Raw genomic sequence first — 18,059 nt, 5'->3', positions numbered from 1 at the left:
GCCTGGGAAAGTTCAAATGGAGTGATCCAGGCAGGCAGCAGCCCAGGGGGCATTAACAACTTTTACAACTCCCTGCAGGGAGGGACAATTCCTAGGACAGGTTACCTTAGCAACAGGTTAAAGCAGGAGCAGGTTATCTTGGTAAGGGTGGAGGAAGGGCTCTTTAGTCATTAACATATAAATCCCCAGAGGCAGCCTTCAACTTCCCAGACCCAAACCAGCCTCCATCTTAGAGATCTGACCAGATTGTCTATCTACACTGACTGCCTGTCTTTTTTTTTTTTTTTTTTTTTTTTTTTTTTTTTTTTTTTTTACTGCCTGTCTTTAATTTTTGCTTCACAGGTCTTTCAAATATCAAGGTAGTGGTTTTCTGGTCACTGAAATTCTTAGATGAGTCTGAGAAACACATTGTTGTTTTTCCTTTTGTCTAGACTTTCCTTTTTTGTAAGGAGAGGAGCAAGAAAATTCAAGCTCTTTAAATGTAACAGATGAACCAGATATCTAGTTTTTTTGTATTAAACTTTTTAATAAAATATAAGATACATTGGAACACCACCCACAAAAAAAAATCTATAACTCATTGAATTTATGCAAAGTGATCAAGAAATCAACTTTTATCAAAAGCCCAGAAATTCTTCTCCCAAAGCTCATAAAGGAACAGTTTAAGTATGATGGTCTTAGGTACAGTTTTCCATGCATGCCTCCAGATTGGGGTTTGCTGACATCATTGAATTTTAAAATTTATGTCACAAATTTAAATTTGACCATTATTTTAAAATAATTATATATATTTTTGGGGGGAAGGGTTACTGGTGATTGAACCCAGAGGCATTTAACCATTAGTTCTGGATTCCATCATTAGACTTTGAATAGTATTGATTTTTATTAGTATTTCTTATCACATATTTAACCTGTTGTACTGGTACTCCAAACTGTCTCTCCTGCTTTGATAGCATCCAAAGTCTTTATTCAGTCCATCCATCCTTTACATTCTGCTCCAGATATGTGGGTTTCAAAGATCAGCCAAAGATTTATGTAGTGTGTACAAAGAATTTGGAGCTTCCCCTCTCTGGATCTCTCCTAGGGATTCTCCTTTAAGTTTCCAGGATCTAAAATTTTACTTGTCATCTAAAACTTTTCTTTGGTTCTTTGATCAGCAATATTTCCTCGTTGTATCTAAGTTTGAACTGGTTTGACATGTGTTGGGGCCATTCTCAGTTAAAAGCCAGAAAAACAGTAATGGATCTGTGCTGTTGTTTCCTGTCATTTTCCTTCCTGACTATGCTTACTCATCATAGACTTTCAGTGTCTTCACATTCCTTTTTGCATATCTATATTTCTCCAGAGTCTGTCATTTGTATACACCAAAGGTTTTATTTGATATTAATATTTTTGCCATTATAGAAAATGAAAACTTTCTCTGTCATTTTAGTTTGCATTACAAATAGTACTAATGATTTTATTTTATGTTTTGGTCATTCACATATAGGTTTATTGTGTGTATATACAAAGGAAATATTGAAATTGATCATCATGTTTGCTATTATGTTGTCTACTATTGATTTGTTATTTCGCTATTGAGTATATGAGTATTTTGCAGTTTTTTCATTTTTGGTTTATATTTTTAAAAAATTGATTATTTGTTCTAATTTGTTATACATGACAGCAGAATGCATTTATGCATCTTGATAAATCATACATAAATGGAGTATAATTTCTTATTTTTCTGATTGTACATATTGTAGGATCATATCAGTCATGCAGTCATAATGTCTGATTCACACTACTATCCTCCTTCCCCAATATCCCTTCCCCTCTCTTCACTCTTCTTTACCTAATCTAAAGTAACACTATTCTTCTCTAGTGCCTCCACCCCTTATTGTGAATTAGCATCTGCATATAAGAGAAAACATTTGGTCTTTGGTTTTTTGGGTTTGGCTTATTTCACTTAGTGTGATATTATTTAACTCCATCCACTTACCAGCAAATGCCATAATTTTATTCTTCTTTAAAGCTAAGTAATATTCCATCACATATATGTACCACATTTTCTTTATACATTCATCTCTTAAAGGATACCTAGGTTGGTTCCATAGTTTAGCTATTGTGAGTTGAGCTGCTATGAACATTGATGTGGCTGCATCACTTTAGTATGCTGAGTTTAAGTCCATGAGTATAAACCAAGGTGTAGGATAGCTGGGTCAAATGGTGCTTCAATTCCAAGTTTTCTGAGGAATCTCCATACTCCTTTCCAGAATGGTGGCATCAATTTGCATTCCCACCAACAATGTACAAGGGTACCTTTTCCCTCACATCCTTGCCAACATTTATCATTGCTTGCATTCATTGTAATTTCCATTCTGACCGAAGTGAGATGGAATCTCCATGTAGTTTTGATTTGCATTTCTCTAATTGCTAAAGATGTTGAACATTTTTTCATATATTTGTTGATCAATTATATATCTTATTCTATGAAGTGCCTGTTCAATTCCTTAGCCCACTTATTGATTGGGTTTTTTTTTGTTTGTTTGTTTGTTTGTTTTTTTTGCTGTTAAGTTTTTTGAGTTCTTTATATATCCTGGAGATTTATGCTTTATCTGAAGTGCATTTGGTAAAGATTTTCTCCCAAACAATAGGCTTTCTCTTCAGATTGTTGATTTTTTTTTTCTGAGAAGAAACTTTTTAGTTTGAATCTATCCCATTTATTGATTTTTTTATTTTATTTCTTGCACTTTGGGGGTCTTGTTAAGGAAATCAGATTTTAGGTCAAAATGGTGAAGATTTGGGCCTACTTTTCTTCTAGTAGGTGCAGGGTCTCTCTGTTCTAGTGCCTAACTAAGTCTTTGATCCATTTTGAATTGAGTTTCATGCAGGGTGAGAGATAATTTTAATTTGTTACAAGTGACTTTCCATTTTTCATAGAACCAATTATTGATTAGGCTATCCTTTCTGTGGTGAATGTTTTTGGCACCTTTGTCTAGTATGAAACAACTGTATTTATGACAATTTGTGTCTCTATCTTCTATTTATTGGTGCCACTACCATGTTGTTTTTATTACTATCGCTCTGTAGTATAGTTTGAGGTCTGGCATTGTGATGCCTCCCACTTCATTCTTCTTGCTAAGGATTGCTTTAACTATACTGGGTCTCTTATTTTTCCAAATAAAGTTTATGGTTGCTTTTTCTAGTTATATGAAGAATGTCACTGGGATTATATTAGGAATTGCATTAAATTTGTATAATTTAATGCTTTTGGTAGTATGGCCATTTTGACAACATTAATTCTGCTTGCCCAGGAGCATGGAAGGTCTTTCCATCTTCTAAGATCTTCTCCAATTTCTTTCTTTAGTGTTCTGTAGTTTTCATTGTACAGGTCTTTCACCTCTTTCATTAGAATTTCCAAGTTTATTTTATTTTATTTTTGAGGCTACTGTGAAGGGGGTAGGTTTCCTAATTTCTCTTTCAGCGGATTCATTACTGATATATAGGAATGTGTTTGATATATGGGCCTTGATTTTATATCCCACAACTTTGCTGAATTCATTTATTAGTTCTAGAAGTTTTTTGGTGGATTTTTTTTTGGATCTAAATATAAATTCATGTTATTGGCAAATAGTGATAGTTTTTTTTTTTTTTATTTCCATCTATGTAATCTAAAGTTCCTCCATTCTTTTCTCACCTCCCCACCCCCACCCCATTATATATCCTCATCCACTTATCAGGGAAAATATTCAGCCTTTGTTTTTTTGGAATTGGCTTATTTCACTTAGCATGGTGTTCTCCAATTCCATCCATTTATCTGTAAATGCCATAATTTTATTCTTCTTTATAGCTGAATAATATTCCATTATGTATATATACCACAGTTTCTTTATCCATTCATCTGTTGAACGGCATCTAGGTTGGTTCCACAATATAGCTATTGTGAATTGAGCTGCTATAACATTGATGTGGCTGTGTTACTATGGTATGCTAATTTTAAGTCCTTTGGGTGTAAACCAATGAGTGGGATAACTGGGTCAAAAGGTGGGTCCATTCCATGTTTTTTGAGGAATATCCACACTGCTTTCCAGAATGACTGCACCAATTTGCAACTCCACTAGCAATGTAAAAGTGTGCCTTTTCTTTGCCTATTTGTATACCTTGAATTTCTTTCTTCTGTCTAATTGCTCTGGCCAGAGTTTCAAAGACAATGTTGAATCAAAGTGTTGAAAGAGGGCATCCTTATCTTGTTCTAGTATTTAGAAGGAATGCTTTTATTTTTTTCTCCATTTAGAATGATGTTGGCCTTGGGTTTAGCATAAATGACTTTTATGATATTGAGGTATGTTCCTACTATCCCTAGATTTTTTTAGTGTTCAGAACATGAAGGGGTGCTGAATTTTGTCAAATGTTTTTTCTGCATCTATTGAGATGATCGTATGATTCTGGTTTCTAAGATTCTCCATGTGATGAATTACACTTACTGATTTCTAGATGACGAACCAACCTTGCATCCTTGGAATGAACCTCACTTGATCATGGTACACTATCTTTTTAATATGTTTTTGTATGCAATTTGCCAGGATTTTATCAAGAATTTTTCCATCTATGTTCATCAGGGATATTGGTCTGAAGTTTTCTTTTATTGATTTGTCTTAGTCTGGTTTTGGTATCAGGGTGATATTAGCCCCTTAAATGAGTTTGGAAGGGTTCCCTCCTTTTCTATTTCATGGAATCCTTTGAGGAGTATTGGTGCTAATTCTTCTTTGAAGGTCTGATAGAACTTGACTGAGAATCAGTTTGGTCCTTGACTTTTAATTGGTAGCCTTTTGATGGCGTTTTCTATTTCATTACTTGAAATTTTTCTGTTTAAATTGTGTATGACCTCCTGATTCAGTTTAGTAGGTAGTACATCTTAGTAGAAGTAGACTTCTACTAAGTCTACTATTAATCATTTCAAGCAAAATCTCTAAGGTGGTAAATTTTTCAATGTCTTCACTATGTTCTATATTATTGGAGAGCAAATTTTCAAAAAAGTTTCTCATTATCTTGTGTGTTTTGCATTTTTAGATGTGCCCAAAACCTCCCTTCATTTTTTTGTTTCAAAACTCTTGTTTTTTTTTATCTTGATATATATCATATATATACAATTATATATTAACATTGCAGAAATTGACATGATTCATCTTTTTCATTAAACATTATTTTATGCTGCAAATATTTTATTGTAATCAGAATAGATAATGGAAATAATAGAAACATTTATTGTCTGTAATTTCAGAGTTCAGATTTAAATTCTTTTGCTGTAAATTTTAAATTTTTCCTACGCATATGTAAGGTGTAAGCTTAGGGGCACAGTTAGCGGCCAAATGAAATTGGGAAGAAAGGGGCCAAAGCAAGCTTTATTAGAATTTGGCCCTCAGGCAAAATTCCCAGCCCCTGGGGTAAGTTTAGGGAGACGAAGAAAGTCGCCCATGGCCCTGGCTGCCCAGGGTCTTTATAGGCGGGAATGGGCGGGGGTCCTGCTGAGTGACAGGTGGAGTTAAAGGTCAGTTGAGTTAAAGTTCAACAAGTGAAGTTAAGGGTCAGTGGAGTTAAGGGTCAACAGGTGGAGTTAAGGGTCAGTGGAGTTTTCTTGTCCATTTGATGGATCACCGTTTGGAGTGCTGCCTTTGTCTCAGTTGCTCCTCTCTCTCTCTCCTACAGTAGCCCAAAATCAGACCTAACATCCCAACCTTTTTGGTGATGTAGGGCACCAAAGTCAATCTGGCTACTTCCTGCATGTTAGGGAGCAATGTGGGGAGAAAAAGTTTCGAGTTCTAGGTCTGTGGGGAGGCGGCTATAAGAGAGTAGGAGCATCTGGTTGTATGTCACCCTGGCAACCTCACTCATGCGGTTCCGGGCAAACCTGAAAAGACAGGAAGCAATCATTAACAGAAATCCTATCACAAATAGGGGAATAAGGATAGGGGTCAGCCAGGTGACAAGAGTGGAGTTCAGCCATCCTGACCAGGGGCCATTTGATTGAAGTTGTTTCAGCCTTTCACTCGGATGTCTGAGAGTTTCTTCGAGTCCAGTTTCATTGATTTAATAGCAGCATTCTTCCCTTAAGAATAGACATGTTCCCCCTTTGTCTGCTGTCAGAAGATCTAGTGCTCAATGGTTCTGTAAAGAGACTTGAGCGATAGATATTATCTGTCTTTGTAAGGATGCCAGGGAGGCAGCAGATGCCTCTACTGCTTCTTGGAGTTGCTGTTCTAGCTTTTGGGAGGTGCTGACTGGATAACCAAGTCCTCCTGCTGCCAACCCAGAGGCCACAAGCAAGGAAGCTAGGGAAAGTCTAACCACCACTGGTAGAAAAATGGCCCTTTTTACCCTAGGGATGGGATTTTGAGAAAGCCAGATTAATTCAGCTTCACTATATAATGTCATTTGAGGAACTAAAAATAGAGGGCACACAGAAAGCAAAGGGCATATTGGAACCTAATTCTTTCATCAGAGTGCCATTACACCAGAAAAATAATCCTGGAGAAACAAATATTGGAGAAGAGACGTGTATGGTTCAGTTACAAGGCACTGAGTTAGAGGAAGCAAAACAGTAAGCAAAGTTTTCTGAGGAATTATAATAAAGGGGAACTCACTCCAAAAGAGAACAGGGGTTCCTTGTGGTTTTGAGGAAGTGTTAAAGAGGGTACTTATAGGAATGGCTGTTAGAGGGGTCCAGTCCAAACCTGCACAGATAAAACAATCTGAAATGTTATTGACTCTGGAGAGATTGAGAAGTTGGAGGCCTTGATGTATCAAAGTAAGTCATGAGAAAGGGTTAGCATGAGGCTGTGTAGCTGCGCTGAGCTGGCGTTGGATCTCCTTTTCCTGTTCCTGAATGGTTAAGTGAACCTGAGGAATTACCTGAGTATAAGCGCTCCAGATTCTAAGTGAAGCCATGAGACAGCTGGCTGTTGGCCCTGTGTAAACTTTACCATCACGATCTTGGAGGAGTCTCTACCCATTTGCCACATTTCCTGGGCATAGAAACGCCACCTGTAGGCTAGGTCAGAAACTCGAGAGGAATTAATGAAAAGTAACAGTAAGAGGGGACTGGCGAGAGATATTAAGTTTGATGGGTCCCAAAGCAGTGGAAGTCTAGGACTGGGTATCCCGAAAGGGCGCTCTTTTAAGGTGGGAGACATGGTACCAAGAGGAGTGGTCCAGAAGTTTGGCCGCTGTTGGAGTGGTAAGTATAACTGTGTGAGGCCCAGTCCAGTGAGGTTGTAGCGATTGAGGATGTAATTCTTGGAGCAAAACTGAGTCACCCTGTTGGAGAGGAATGATGGCCGATTTGGTTTGCAGTCCAGGTAGAGACGAGGCTGTGGATAGTGCTGGAAGGTAGCGGTCTGCGTGCTTCCTTAGGAGTTTGTGCAAGAGTGTGAGGAAGGGTAGATAAGATGCTAAAGGAGGAGAGGTGAATGGCAAGTTCTAGTTAATTAGGAAAGGGCGCCCATAGAGTAGCTCAAAAGGGCTAAGGCCTGAGGGGGCTCTAGGAGCTGCCTGGATTTGGGTAAGGGCCAATGGAAGAATATTGAGCCAAGGAAGTCTAAGTTCAACAGCAAGTTTAGTGAGATGGTCCTTAAGAATGCCGTTAGCCCTTTGATGTGTTGGGAGTTTGGGTTTGATGCCCCCTTGTTAGGATACTGTGGAGCACACTGGACAAGTGGAGCGGATCTACTCCAGAATAGTTATCATTCCTGGAGGTAAAAGAGGGGTTGGAAAAACTGCAGGAGAGGCTTGGGGCCAATATGAAGAGAGCTATGAATGTCCACCAATAAGCTGCAAGCTTGCTGCTTGGGAAGGGCAATCTGGTCCCCCAGGAAAATCCACCCATCATCCAAAAAATGGCTGCCCCAGGTCATTAGGTTCTCCTGTTCCTGTGGAGAATATTTAGGTTTAATTGTAGTGAATAGGAATAAAATGGGGGCTGTTAAGGATTTTGTTGCTAGCTCCCATGCTACAAAGTCTGCCTTGTTATTACCCATGGTTATAGGGTCTGAAGATCTTTGGTGGCCTCTGCAGTGTATGAAGGCAACTTATCTGGGCAGCTGAAGTGCCTCCAAGAGTTTAGAAATTAGGGAGGCATTGACCACTGGTGACCCCTTCATAGTGAGAAATCCCCTCTTCTTCCAAATAGCTGAATGTGAGTGTGCAATCAAGAAGGTATATTTAGAATCTGTGTAGATATTGACCTGTTTACCTTTGGATAAAATTACAGCCCTGATCAGAGCAAAGAGTTCGGCCTTTTGGGAAGTGGTCCCTTCAGGAAGGAAACTGGTTTCCAGAACTGAGACAGTGGTGACAACTGTGTAAGCTGCTCTCCAGTGTCCATCTGTGCCCAGCACAGAACTGCCATCTACGAAAATGGTTAGGTCAGGTGAGGGGAGTGGGTAATCAAAGAGGTCTTCACGAGTTGAACGTAGCATCTCTAGCACCTGTGGACAAGAATGACTGACGGTTGAGGGAGGAGGGGACAGTGGGAGAAGTTTAGCAGGGTTGAGAGGAGAAGAAGAATAGAGAGTAATAGTGGGGTTTTCTATAAAAAGGAGATGAAATTCTTGAATCCGTGATGGGCTCAGGAGTGGAAGGGATTTATGGCTTAAGAGGTCCTGCAATCGATGAGTAGAAAACACAGTTATTGGTTGGAGCGGGGTAAGTTTTAGAGCTTCCTTAGTTAATTCAGCTGCTGCTGCCAGTGCTCGGAGACACGGTAGTCACCCACGAACCATGGAATCAAGCTGCTTGGAGAGATATGCCTCCAGTCTGTAAGAAGGTCCAGTTGGTTGCATGAGGAGGCCAGTGGCAACACTGTTTTTCATCCGTGAAGAGGTGGAAAGGACGGTTAGGGTTGGGGGGGGAGGGAGGGAGGGAGGGAGGGAGAGAGGGAGAGAGAGAGCAGGGGAGGATGTGAGAGCATCCCTGAGCTTGTAAAAAGAGTTAGCTATCATCTTGGGGGAGGTAAGGGGCCCATGTGGAGTCTCCTTTGCTGCCTGATAAAGAGGTTTGGCAAGGAGTGCAAAATTAGGGACCCAGTGTCTGAGAAAACCAGCCAAACCCAGGAAGGAGAGAATGTAATCTGCCATTTTTGGAATCTGTAAGTTACGCAGGGCTTGGATTCTGTCTGTTGTGAGACTCTTAGAGGTAGGAGTGAGGAGTATGCCCAAATATGTGACTGAAGGGGTGGTGAGCTGGGCTTTGGCTGGAGAGACTCAATAGCCTCGAGACCCCAGGAACTTAAGGAGCTGGGCAATTTGAGTCTGGGAGGCCTCGAGAGATGGGCTGCATAGGAGGAGGTCATCCACATATTGTAGGAGTGTGCTATCTCCCAAGTCACAAGTAGCCAAATCCTGAGCTAAGTCTTGCCCAAAAAGGTGAGGACTGTCCCAGAAGCCTTGGGGTAAAACTGTCCATGTCAGCTGTTGAGACCTAAAGGATGTAGGATCCTCCCATGTGAAGGCACAGAGGAAATAGGAGTCAGGGTGGAGGGCAACTATAAAGAATGCATCTTTGAGATCCAGGACTGTGAAGTGGGTAGTAGAAGGGGGAATGTGGGAAAGAAGTATGTAAGGGTTAGGAACCACTGGGTGGATGGGAATAACTGCCTCATTAATTAGACAGAGATCCTGGACCAAGCGATAGGTTCCTGAGGGCTTATGTACTGGCAGTATGGGGGTGTTACAAGGGGAGTCAGCAGGGATAGAGAGTCCCTGAGTAAGCAACTGGTCTCTAATGGGTTTAAGTCCTTCTCTGTGAGTACAGGAAATTGGAAACTGGGGATGTGAAGAAAACTTTGCTTGAGGTTTCAGTTGGATAAGAACTGGCTTGTGGTAGGAGGCTATGACTGGCTTGGAAGTGTCCCATACTTGAGGGTCAACCGGGTCTAGGGGCAACAGTAGGGTAGGTGGTGTGGGGGTGCTAGAAAATGTATGAAATAGAGGTAAAAGAAGATGAGCACTAGCAGTGTGCTTGGGAAGAAGCTATAGGGTGAATCCTAGGAGTTGGAGAACATCTCTTCCTAGGAGGGGGATTGGACAGGAGGGAATAACTAGGAATGAGTGTCTAAAAGGATGTCCCTCCAAGGCACAGTCTAATCTAGCTGTTCTGCTTGGGAAGGAGTGTTTTCCATCAATTCCCATAACCAAAACCTGGGAAGGAAATAAAGGCCCAGAGTGGGCAGGCAAGACAGAATAGGTAGCCCCTGTGTCCACAAGGAATGTTACGGACTTACCCACTACCCGGAGCTTTACCCTGGGCTCAGTGAGGGTGATGGGGGTCCTCGAGTCTGGGCTCCTTCAGTCTTTAGCAAATCCCAAAAGCTCATGGGAAAGGACTGCCTGGCTGGCCACACCCCTGTGTAGAGGTGCTAGGGAGGGACTGGCCATAGGGCAGTCACTCTTCCAGTGTCCTGCTTGTTTGCAGGTGGGACATGGTCTGGTGGGGGGCCATGGGTTTGGACATTGACGAGTCCAATGACCTTTACGTCCACACTTGAAGCAAGCTCCTGGTGGAGAGGATTGCTGGTCCCCCTTTGAAGCTCTTGCTGGAGCAGACCACAGAACAGCTACCAAGGCTTGGGATTGGAGTGTCACCTTATTCTGTAAACAAACTTGCCTGACCAATTCGGCTGATTCTTCTCGGGCATTATAGACTTTTAAAAGCCATTTTCACCAGATCTGGGATAGGTTTTGAGGGCCCTCAGCTCGTTTGAGCTTTCTTACAATAGGGGCTAATTGAGAAATGAAGTGGGTTGCTAACACTGTAGCCCCAGAGGGAGATTCAGGGTCCAGTTTAATATATCTAGTAAGGGCCTCTGTAAGGCGGTTAAGAAACAGACCTGGATTCTCATCTGGATTCTGGGTAATTTCTCTCAGTTCATCAACATTTACCACCTTATTGGAGACTGTTTGCACGCCTGCTATGAAATATTGGACCATGCAAGCACAATAATGGTGGCCTTGCTGGCCTTCCTGATAGTTCCAGTTTGGTTCGGTTATCAGAACTGTTGTTGCTCCTATGGGTAAAGTTATGTCCATTAAATGGACTTGTTCAGCGTGGTCCTGTGCTGCCTGTTGGATATGGGCTCATTCGTCTGGTGTGAGAGTGAAAGAAAGAATAACATGAACATCATGCCAGGTGAACCTATAAGTTTGGGAAAGATATTTAAATTCCTTAATATAAGTAGAGGAATCAGCAGAGAAAGACCCTAAACGTTTCTCAATCTGGGAAAAAATACTGGAGTGAGAATGAAACTTGGATTTGCACAACGCCTTTTATACCAACCACCTCCAGAGGAGAAAGAGCTCTGGGTTAGGCGGTGGGAGGGTCTGATGCGATCACCGCGTGTGTGCTCTAACAGGGGAGGAGGAAACAGAGAGTGTGGAGGGACCTTCTGGAGGAGGAGGAGGGGAGGTGGGAGGGCTCTGAGGAGTAAGAGGACCTGCGACTGCAGGAGGAGGGGGTGGGCTTTCCGCCAGAGGAGGAAGACAGGAAGAGGAGGGGGAATTCTGGTCAGAGATTGGAAGGGGCGGAGTTTGGGACCAGCGGGGAGAGGAGAACTTAGGTGGTGGAACAGGTAGAGGAAGGGGCAGGGCGCCAGCGCCAAATTTCAAAATGAAAAGCTTGTGAATGTTATGTGAGTGCCTTTGGTGACCATCCTGAGATCTGAAACATACTGAGGCCAGGCCACAATCCAATAAAAAACTGCCTACAGCTTAAGTTTTAGGGAAGTCCCAATTTAGTTAAATTATGGCAGAGACAGCCCAAAGGAGTTTTGGGGTCCAATGAGTTCCCGGTATTTCCTATTAGTCATGCAACTTTACCCAGATAGGTATGCAGAAGCAAAAATAGGCATCCCAATTTCAGCTTATGCACACCACAAAAGCAGCAGACAGGCCAAAAGCCAAAATGTCTTTCAACTTTTGAGGGTCTGGAACAGAATAAACAGGGGGCTAAGTGGAGGCCGGGAGGACTCCACGGTGACCATAGCCCAAATGGAATGAGCAGGAGGCGGGGGTCTGTGGCATGTGCATGGACAGACCCCTTGCAGAAAGGAGGATAAAAATTGGAATGGCAAATGGAAAAACCTTAGGAAACTTACCCCTTTGATGCTGGATAAAGAGAAGCAGGATGGAGCAGAGCTGAGCGGAACGGAATGGAATCTCCTGGTTCTTCTGAAGAGGAGGTTTGGGCCTCAACCACGATTGGGGGAAACCCGAAAACACTCCCTGTTTCAGCACCAGATGTAAGCTGGAGGGCACAGTTAGCAGCCAAATGAAATTAGGCAGAAAGCAGTCGAAGCAAGCTTTATTAGAATTTGGCCCTCAGGGAAAATTCCCAGCCCCTGGGGTAAGTTTAAGGAGACGGAGAAAATTGCCCATGGCCCTGGCTGCCCGGGGTCTTTATAGGCTGGAATGGGCAGGGGTCCTGCTGAGTGACAGGTGGAGTTAAGGGCCAGCAGGTGGAGTTAAAGGTCAGTGGAGTTAAGGTTCAATGAGTGAAGTTAAGGGTCAGTGGAGTTAAGGGTTAACAGGTGGAGTTAAGGGTCAGTGGAGTTTTCTTGTCCATTTGATGGATCACCATTTGGCGCACTGCCCTTCCTCTCAGTTGCTCCGCTCTCTCTCCTACAGTCGCCCAAATTCTGACCTATCATAAGGATGATTTATTTTCATGAAATTTGGTCATATTATGCATTATGTTTTATGAATTGTTTTCTTCATCCAAGAATACACTGAATTTTACATGCCCATGCATGTATATCTGTACTAGAATTATTAATAACAATATACTCATTAACATTTCTTGACTATTGTGTATGAGTCTGAGATTTTGGTTATATAATGTACCCTGAAGTAAATATCCTTAAGCACAAATTTCTACTAAGTCTACTATTAACCATTTCAAGCAAAATCTCTAGAGTGGTAGCTTTTCAGCCAAAAAATATGGTTATTTTTAGTACTTTTAAAATTGAAGTTAAATATGTGATTTTTATGGCTTTAATGCATATTCACAGTGAAACATCCTGAAGTTAATAACAACTTACTTTACTACCAACAATCTATTACAGAACATGGGTGAGTCTTTCACATCTCAGAGGAGTTATTTCTCTCTCCCAGGACAGTGCTTTCAGGAAATTCTTATGGAAATGGAACTGTCTATCCATAGTCCACGTTTTACTAATGGGATTCTCCCGAGGAGAACTCTCATGCATTTATAAGAAGAAAAGTTTTAGCTCTTCTTACTGATTATGGGTCCTTCACTATAATAGTGTGGCTAGATAGATAGACTGTTTAAAACCTTAATCTTTGAAGACCATCTTCTTTAAGATAAGTGTCGGAAGACATGAGTTCCCTCTGGTATGGCAGGTTTTATTTGCTATTCTGGAATAGGGAATGTATTTGTCTCTGCACTTATAATAGGAGCTGGGGATAAAATGAAGAAAGGAAAGCTATAAACTTCTCAGTTTGAAATATGTTTTTCATCTGAATTTACTTTTTTTTAACTTTTACTTTTTCTGGGAAAAAAAAATCAATGTTTTTCTATTACTTTTCTTCTTTGGCAATTCAAAATAATCTCTCCAAAGTCCATCCAATATTTCTAGATTCATTGTGAACTGAAGATACTATTTGCATAGGTGTCAGCCTATTTAATAGAACATTTAATACTGGGAGCAAACAAATGCTTCTTTTCAAATGTATCTAAAAGGCAACAGGAGACAACTTAGGTAATTTGTGCACTTGAAATATATTATTGTTGGCTCTTTGTGTATTTTGGAAAGCAATTTTCCATGAAATTGCTGCTATCTTTTAATGTGAAATCATTTTGTACAATGCTCATTTAAGAGAATTACCCCTTCTGTATAAATATCATTCAGGCTAACTACCCAAAAGGTGCCAACATATTAACCCCTTTAAATATATGACTTGGAGGACAAAGGAATGCATTCTAATTGTAAGTAGAATCTGATTATCATTTAGCTTAGGGCACATTTTTAGCTGACTAGTTTGGATAATGCTATACTTTGACTCCAATGACCTAAGAAAATGTAAGTCCTGTTTTTACATGCTGAGGATTCAAACTAGAGTTAATTATTAAGCTGACTTGCTAATAGCCATCAACAGAATTATGAGTCAAAGATATTTTAAAAGGTATTTTCTGCTGAAAGTTTGTATTCATTTGTCAAAATAAACACTAAAAGATCTTTTTAAAGATAAGTCTTTTTCTAATGTGGAAGTATGTGTTCTCCTATTGTTCATGGTGCTTTAAATCTTAACATTTGTTTTAGGTTTCTAGGCATTATATGCTTTCTTATCCATCACATGGTTGAGAATAAGCTCTTTGTAATCAACAGAACCAGAACCGATTATTTTTTCCTAACTTGGAAGTTTGCCTCACTATATTTGGCCTATTGCTACTCATTTATAAGGAGATGTGATCAAGTATTCACACTTTCTTGAGAAATATAAGCCCAGGAAAATTTAATCATTTCAAATCTGGAGGTTCTCTAAAATGTTTTATATGATATATGGCTTTGTCTACTGTAAATATACATATGTTACTCCTAGCAGATTGCACACTATGTTGATATTCTATATATAACTTTTAAATTGATGCTCTCTTTTATTATACAGAATAATTTCCCCAAGTCTTTTCCAGTCTTCTTCAGCTTCCTAAGTAACCTTTCCAGTAACAGAGTCACTTTACATTGCTGACATATTCTAAAACTTTAGTTGTGATTTATAGTTCAGATCACTTACTATAGAATTTTCAGTCTTACACATGAAGAAATGATGCTAAATTTCCATTTCTTCCTCCTACTTTAAGTACTCAATGGAAAAAAATGCTTTCCCTCTAATTAATTCTAAAGGTGAGTTCCTTTTACATAAATTGGAGGTGTCAGGAAACAGATCATTCTTAATAAGATTGAGAGCATAGTTTGAATGTTTTCTCTGATGCAACCATTCCAAAATATGTATTTGAAATATTAGAGGAGGATATCAAAGGATAGCTTAAAGAATGATAAAAGTAGAGTTAATAAAAGATTGATTCCAAACTGGGTGTGGTAACACATGCCCATTATCTTAGCTTCTTGTGAAGCCGAGGCAAGAGGATTGCAAGTTTGGGGTCAGCCCGGGCACTTCAGTACTACCCTGTTTCAAAATAAAATGTCTAAAAAAGAGCTGAGGCAATGGCTCACAGGTAGAATACTTGCCTACCATGCATGAGTCCCTAAGTTGGATCCTCAGCACTGCAATAACAGTAATAATAAAAGACAAATTACAGAAAGGGATTTCCTTTTGTGTGATGACAAATAGCATTGGACACATCGCAGCAAAGTGGGTTGACAATTCAAAGTGAACTCTGGAAATAAATTCTGGTAAAGTCTATTGATTCTGACTTGGAATTTTGGAAGCAGAATCATTTGGAAGTTGATCAATGGTCTCATAGCCTCCAGGCCATTTTCTTTTTATCATCCCTGTTCTCATTGTCACCACTGCCACTCTGGTTAATATTTTTGAGCACTCATTTTCCAGAGATGACACTTAGTTCCTTGCATCCATAAACTCATATATGTTCAAATATAAATAAGGCGACACCGTTTTTCAAGTTTACAAAGTGTTGAGATTTAAACTTTTACCTAAATCCCTTCTTCATATTCCTTCTAAAAATTTTCACTGAATCTATTCCACTTCCAGTTGGCATTTAAATAATGTACTTGTTATTTTCAACTCACATTTATATTTGATCTCTTTTGGTGAATATGAAATTCTGTCCTTGAAGAAAATCACATAGGCTGCACAGGCAACTGTTTAGAGAATTTTCAATCACTACTCCCTTGTGACAGGAGGAGGCTCCTTCCACCTTTCATTTGGGAAAAGGTGGATCATTAAGTTTGATGGATTTCAAGCTCCTTCTTTAACCCAGCTTGCATTTATATGGATCATCCTAAAACCTAGTTTTTTCTAAATTTTTATTTTACACTAATAGCATATTAGTACCTATGGTACATGTATAGGTGATGTGCTCTTTAAAACACTGGGAATTTACTAGGTTAAATGAACTAGAGTCAGAGGAAATACCTTCTTGGGCATGTAGCTCCTGGAGATGAATAATTATCAAACAGGCAAATAAGTGAAACACTTAGGAATATGTTGTAATTCTAAATCAAATTGAACATATTCTTACAAGGGCAACATCTGTATTAGATTCAACCTGGAAAAATGACTTAATCAGACATTCAGCTAATCTTCAGAGATATTCAGTGTTTGATTAAAAGGACTCCAGCAACACCTCTGCAGATTTCTTTGGGCTTCCTAACTGTGAAATCGGGATGGTAGTTCTGAAGCTCCTGGGGTTTCTGACAGTAGCTTTGGACAAATTGGTCCCCTCTGAAGACTCAAGCTGCCAAAATGAACTCCCCACCCTATTCTTCTCTCTCTTTGCTCCTCTCCAATAACCAGAGGAGTTCTGAGTTTATTTGTCTTCCATCAAATAACCCCTCCTTCTCTCCTTAATGGGCCACAAAGAAATGGAAAGTAAATTTAGTGGAGGTTTACTGTATAATTTAAGCATTTCTAAAACTTGTAAACACCTCTAAAAATCTGAGACAGTCAGCACAGTGGTGTATATCTATAATCTTAGTTATTCCAGAGGCTGAGGCGAGAGGATCACAAGCTCAGTGGTAAAGTGTCCCTGGGCTCAACTTTCAATATCAAATAAATAATCAATCTGAGATTGTTGTATACAAATCCAAATGTAACTCGAATACCTGCCATCAGCAGCTACAAATATTTCAACACTGTTAACAATGTCTTCAAATTCAAAACTGTAAAAGTGTTTTAAATTACATATTGAGCTACAAAAAAAACATGTTACAGTATTGATAGTGGATTTCAGATCTAAATAAGTTAAGGACTAACAAAAAAGCTTTAATTCTGTTGTTATTGCCTCTACAAATGGGATCATCAAATTTCAGGTGTGAATTTTTTTGTACAATGCCACAATCCGATCTTCAATTCTCCGAAACAATGGTTCTTCCTCAAAGTGTATCTAAATGAGAGTTGGCTGAAATGTTGGTTAACCTGAGCCTTCCCAAACTCTCAGATCAAGACAGAATCTTTGGAAGCAGGACACTATGAAAATCAGAATGAAGGTTCCTCAAAAGACTAGGAATGGAACCACCAAGACCCAGCAGTACCACTCCTCAGTATTTATCCTAGAGAATTGAAGTCAACATGCTAAAACAATACATATGTACCGATGTTTACAGTGGCACAATTCACAATAGCCGAACCTTTGAACCAGTCTAGGTGCTCATCAATGCATTAATGGATAAAGAAAATGTGACCTACATACACAAAATGGAGTTTTAGTCAGGCATAAATACAAATGAAGGTATGCCATATGCAGGAAAAAGTATGTACATTATGTTAAGCACAGTAATCCAAACTCGGAAAGTCAAAGGTCAAATGTTTTCTCTCACATGTGGAAGCTAAAGAAGAAAAAGAAGAAGAAGAAAAAAAAAAAAAAAAGGTGGTGTGGGCATCTCATTAAACAAAAGGGAAATCAACAGAGTACAGGAAGGGGACCAGGAGGAGCAGGGGGAGGGAAGACAGGAAGGCAAGGAGGAGTAAGTAATAGGGAATGGTATCGGCCAAACTATATTGTTATATTGTGTGCAAATATGAGTATGTAACAACAAATCCCACCATTTTGTGCAACGATACTGTACCAACAAAAATATGGAAAATAAAGAGAATCTCTGGAAGCAGGAAAAATCACAGATGAATTGTTTTAATGCTCCCGAATTAATCATAGAGACCGTCGAAAATACAAGTTTTTATGACATTCTTGCTAATCTCTCATCAATGTTGTGTTTTTATAAAACTACTATTTCTCATATTTACACCCACAATTATTAGTTCTTATGGGACAAAAATCTAAAAGTCATCCTCCTTCTTTGTCACAGGCTCCCAGTTATGTTCTGCCTTTAGGAAGCAGTAGAGTGCTGGGAAAAGAAACAGGCTCCTTCC

Source organism: Sciurus vulgaris (genome assembly GCF_902686455.1).
Source record: "Sciurus vulgaris genome assembly, chromosome: 14".
In the NCBI taxonomy this organism is placed as follows: domain Eukaryota; kingdom Metazoa; phylum Chordata; class Mammalia; order Rodentia; family Sciuridae; genus Sciurus; species Sciurus vulgaris.
This window is presented reverse-complemented; position numbering follows the sequence as displayed.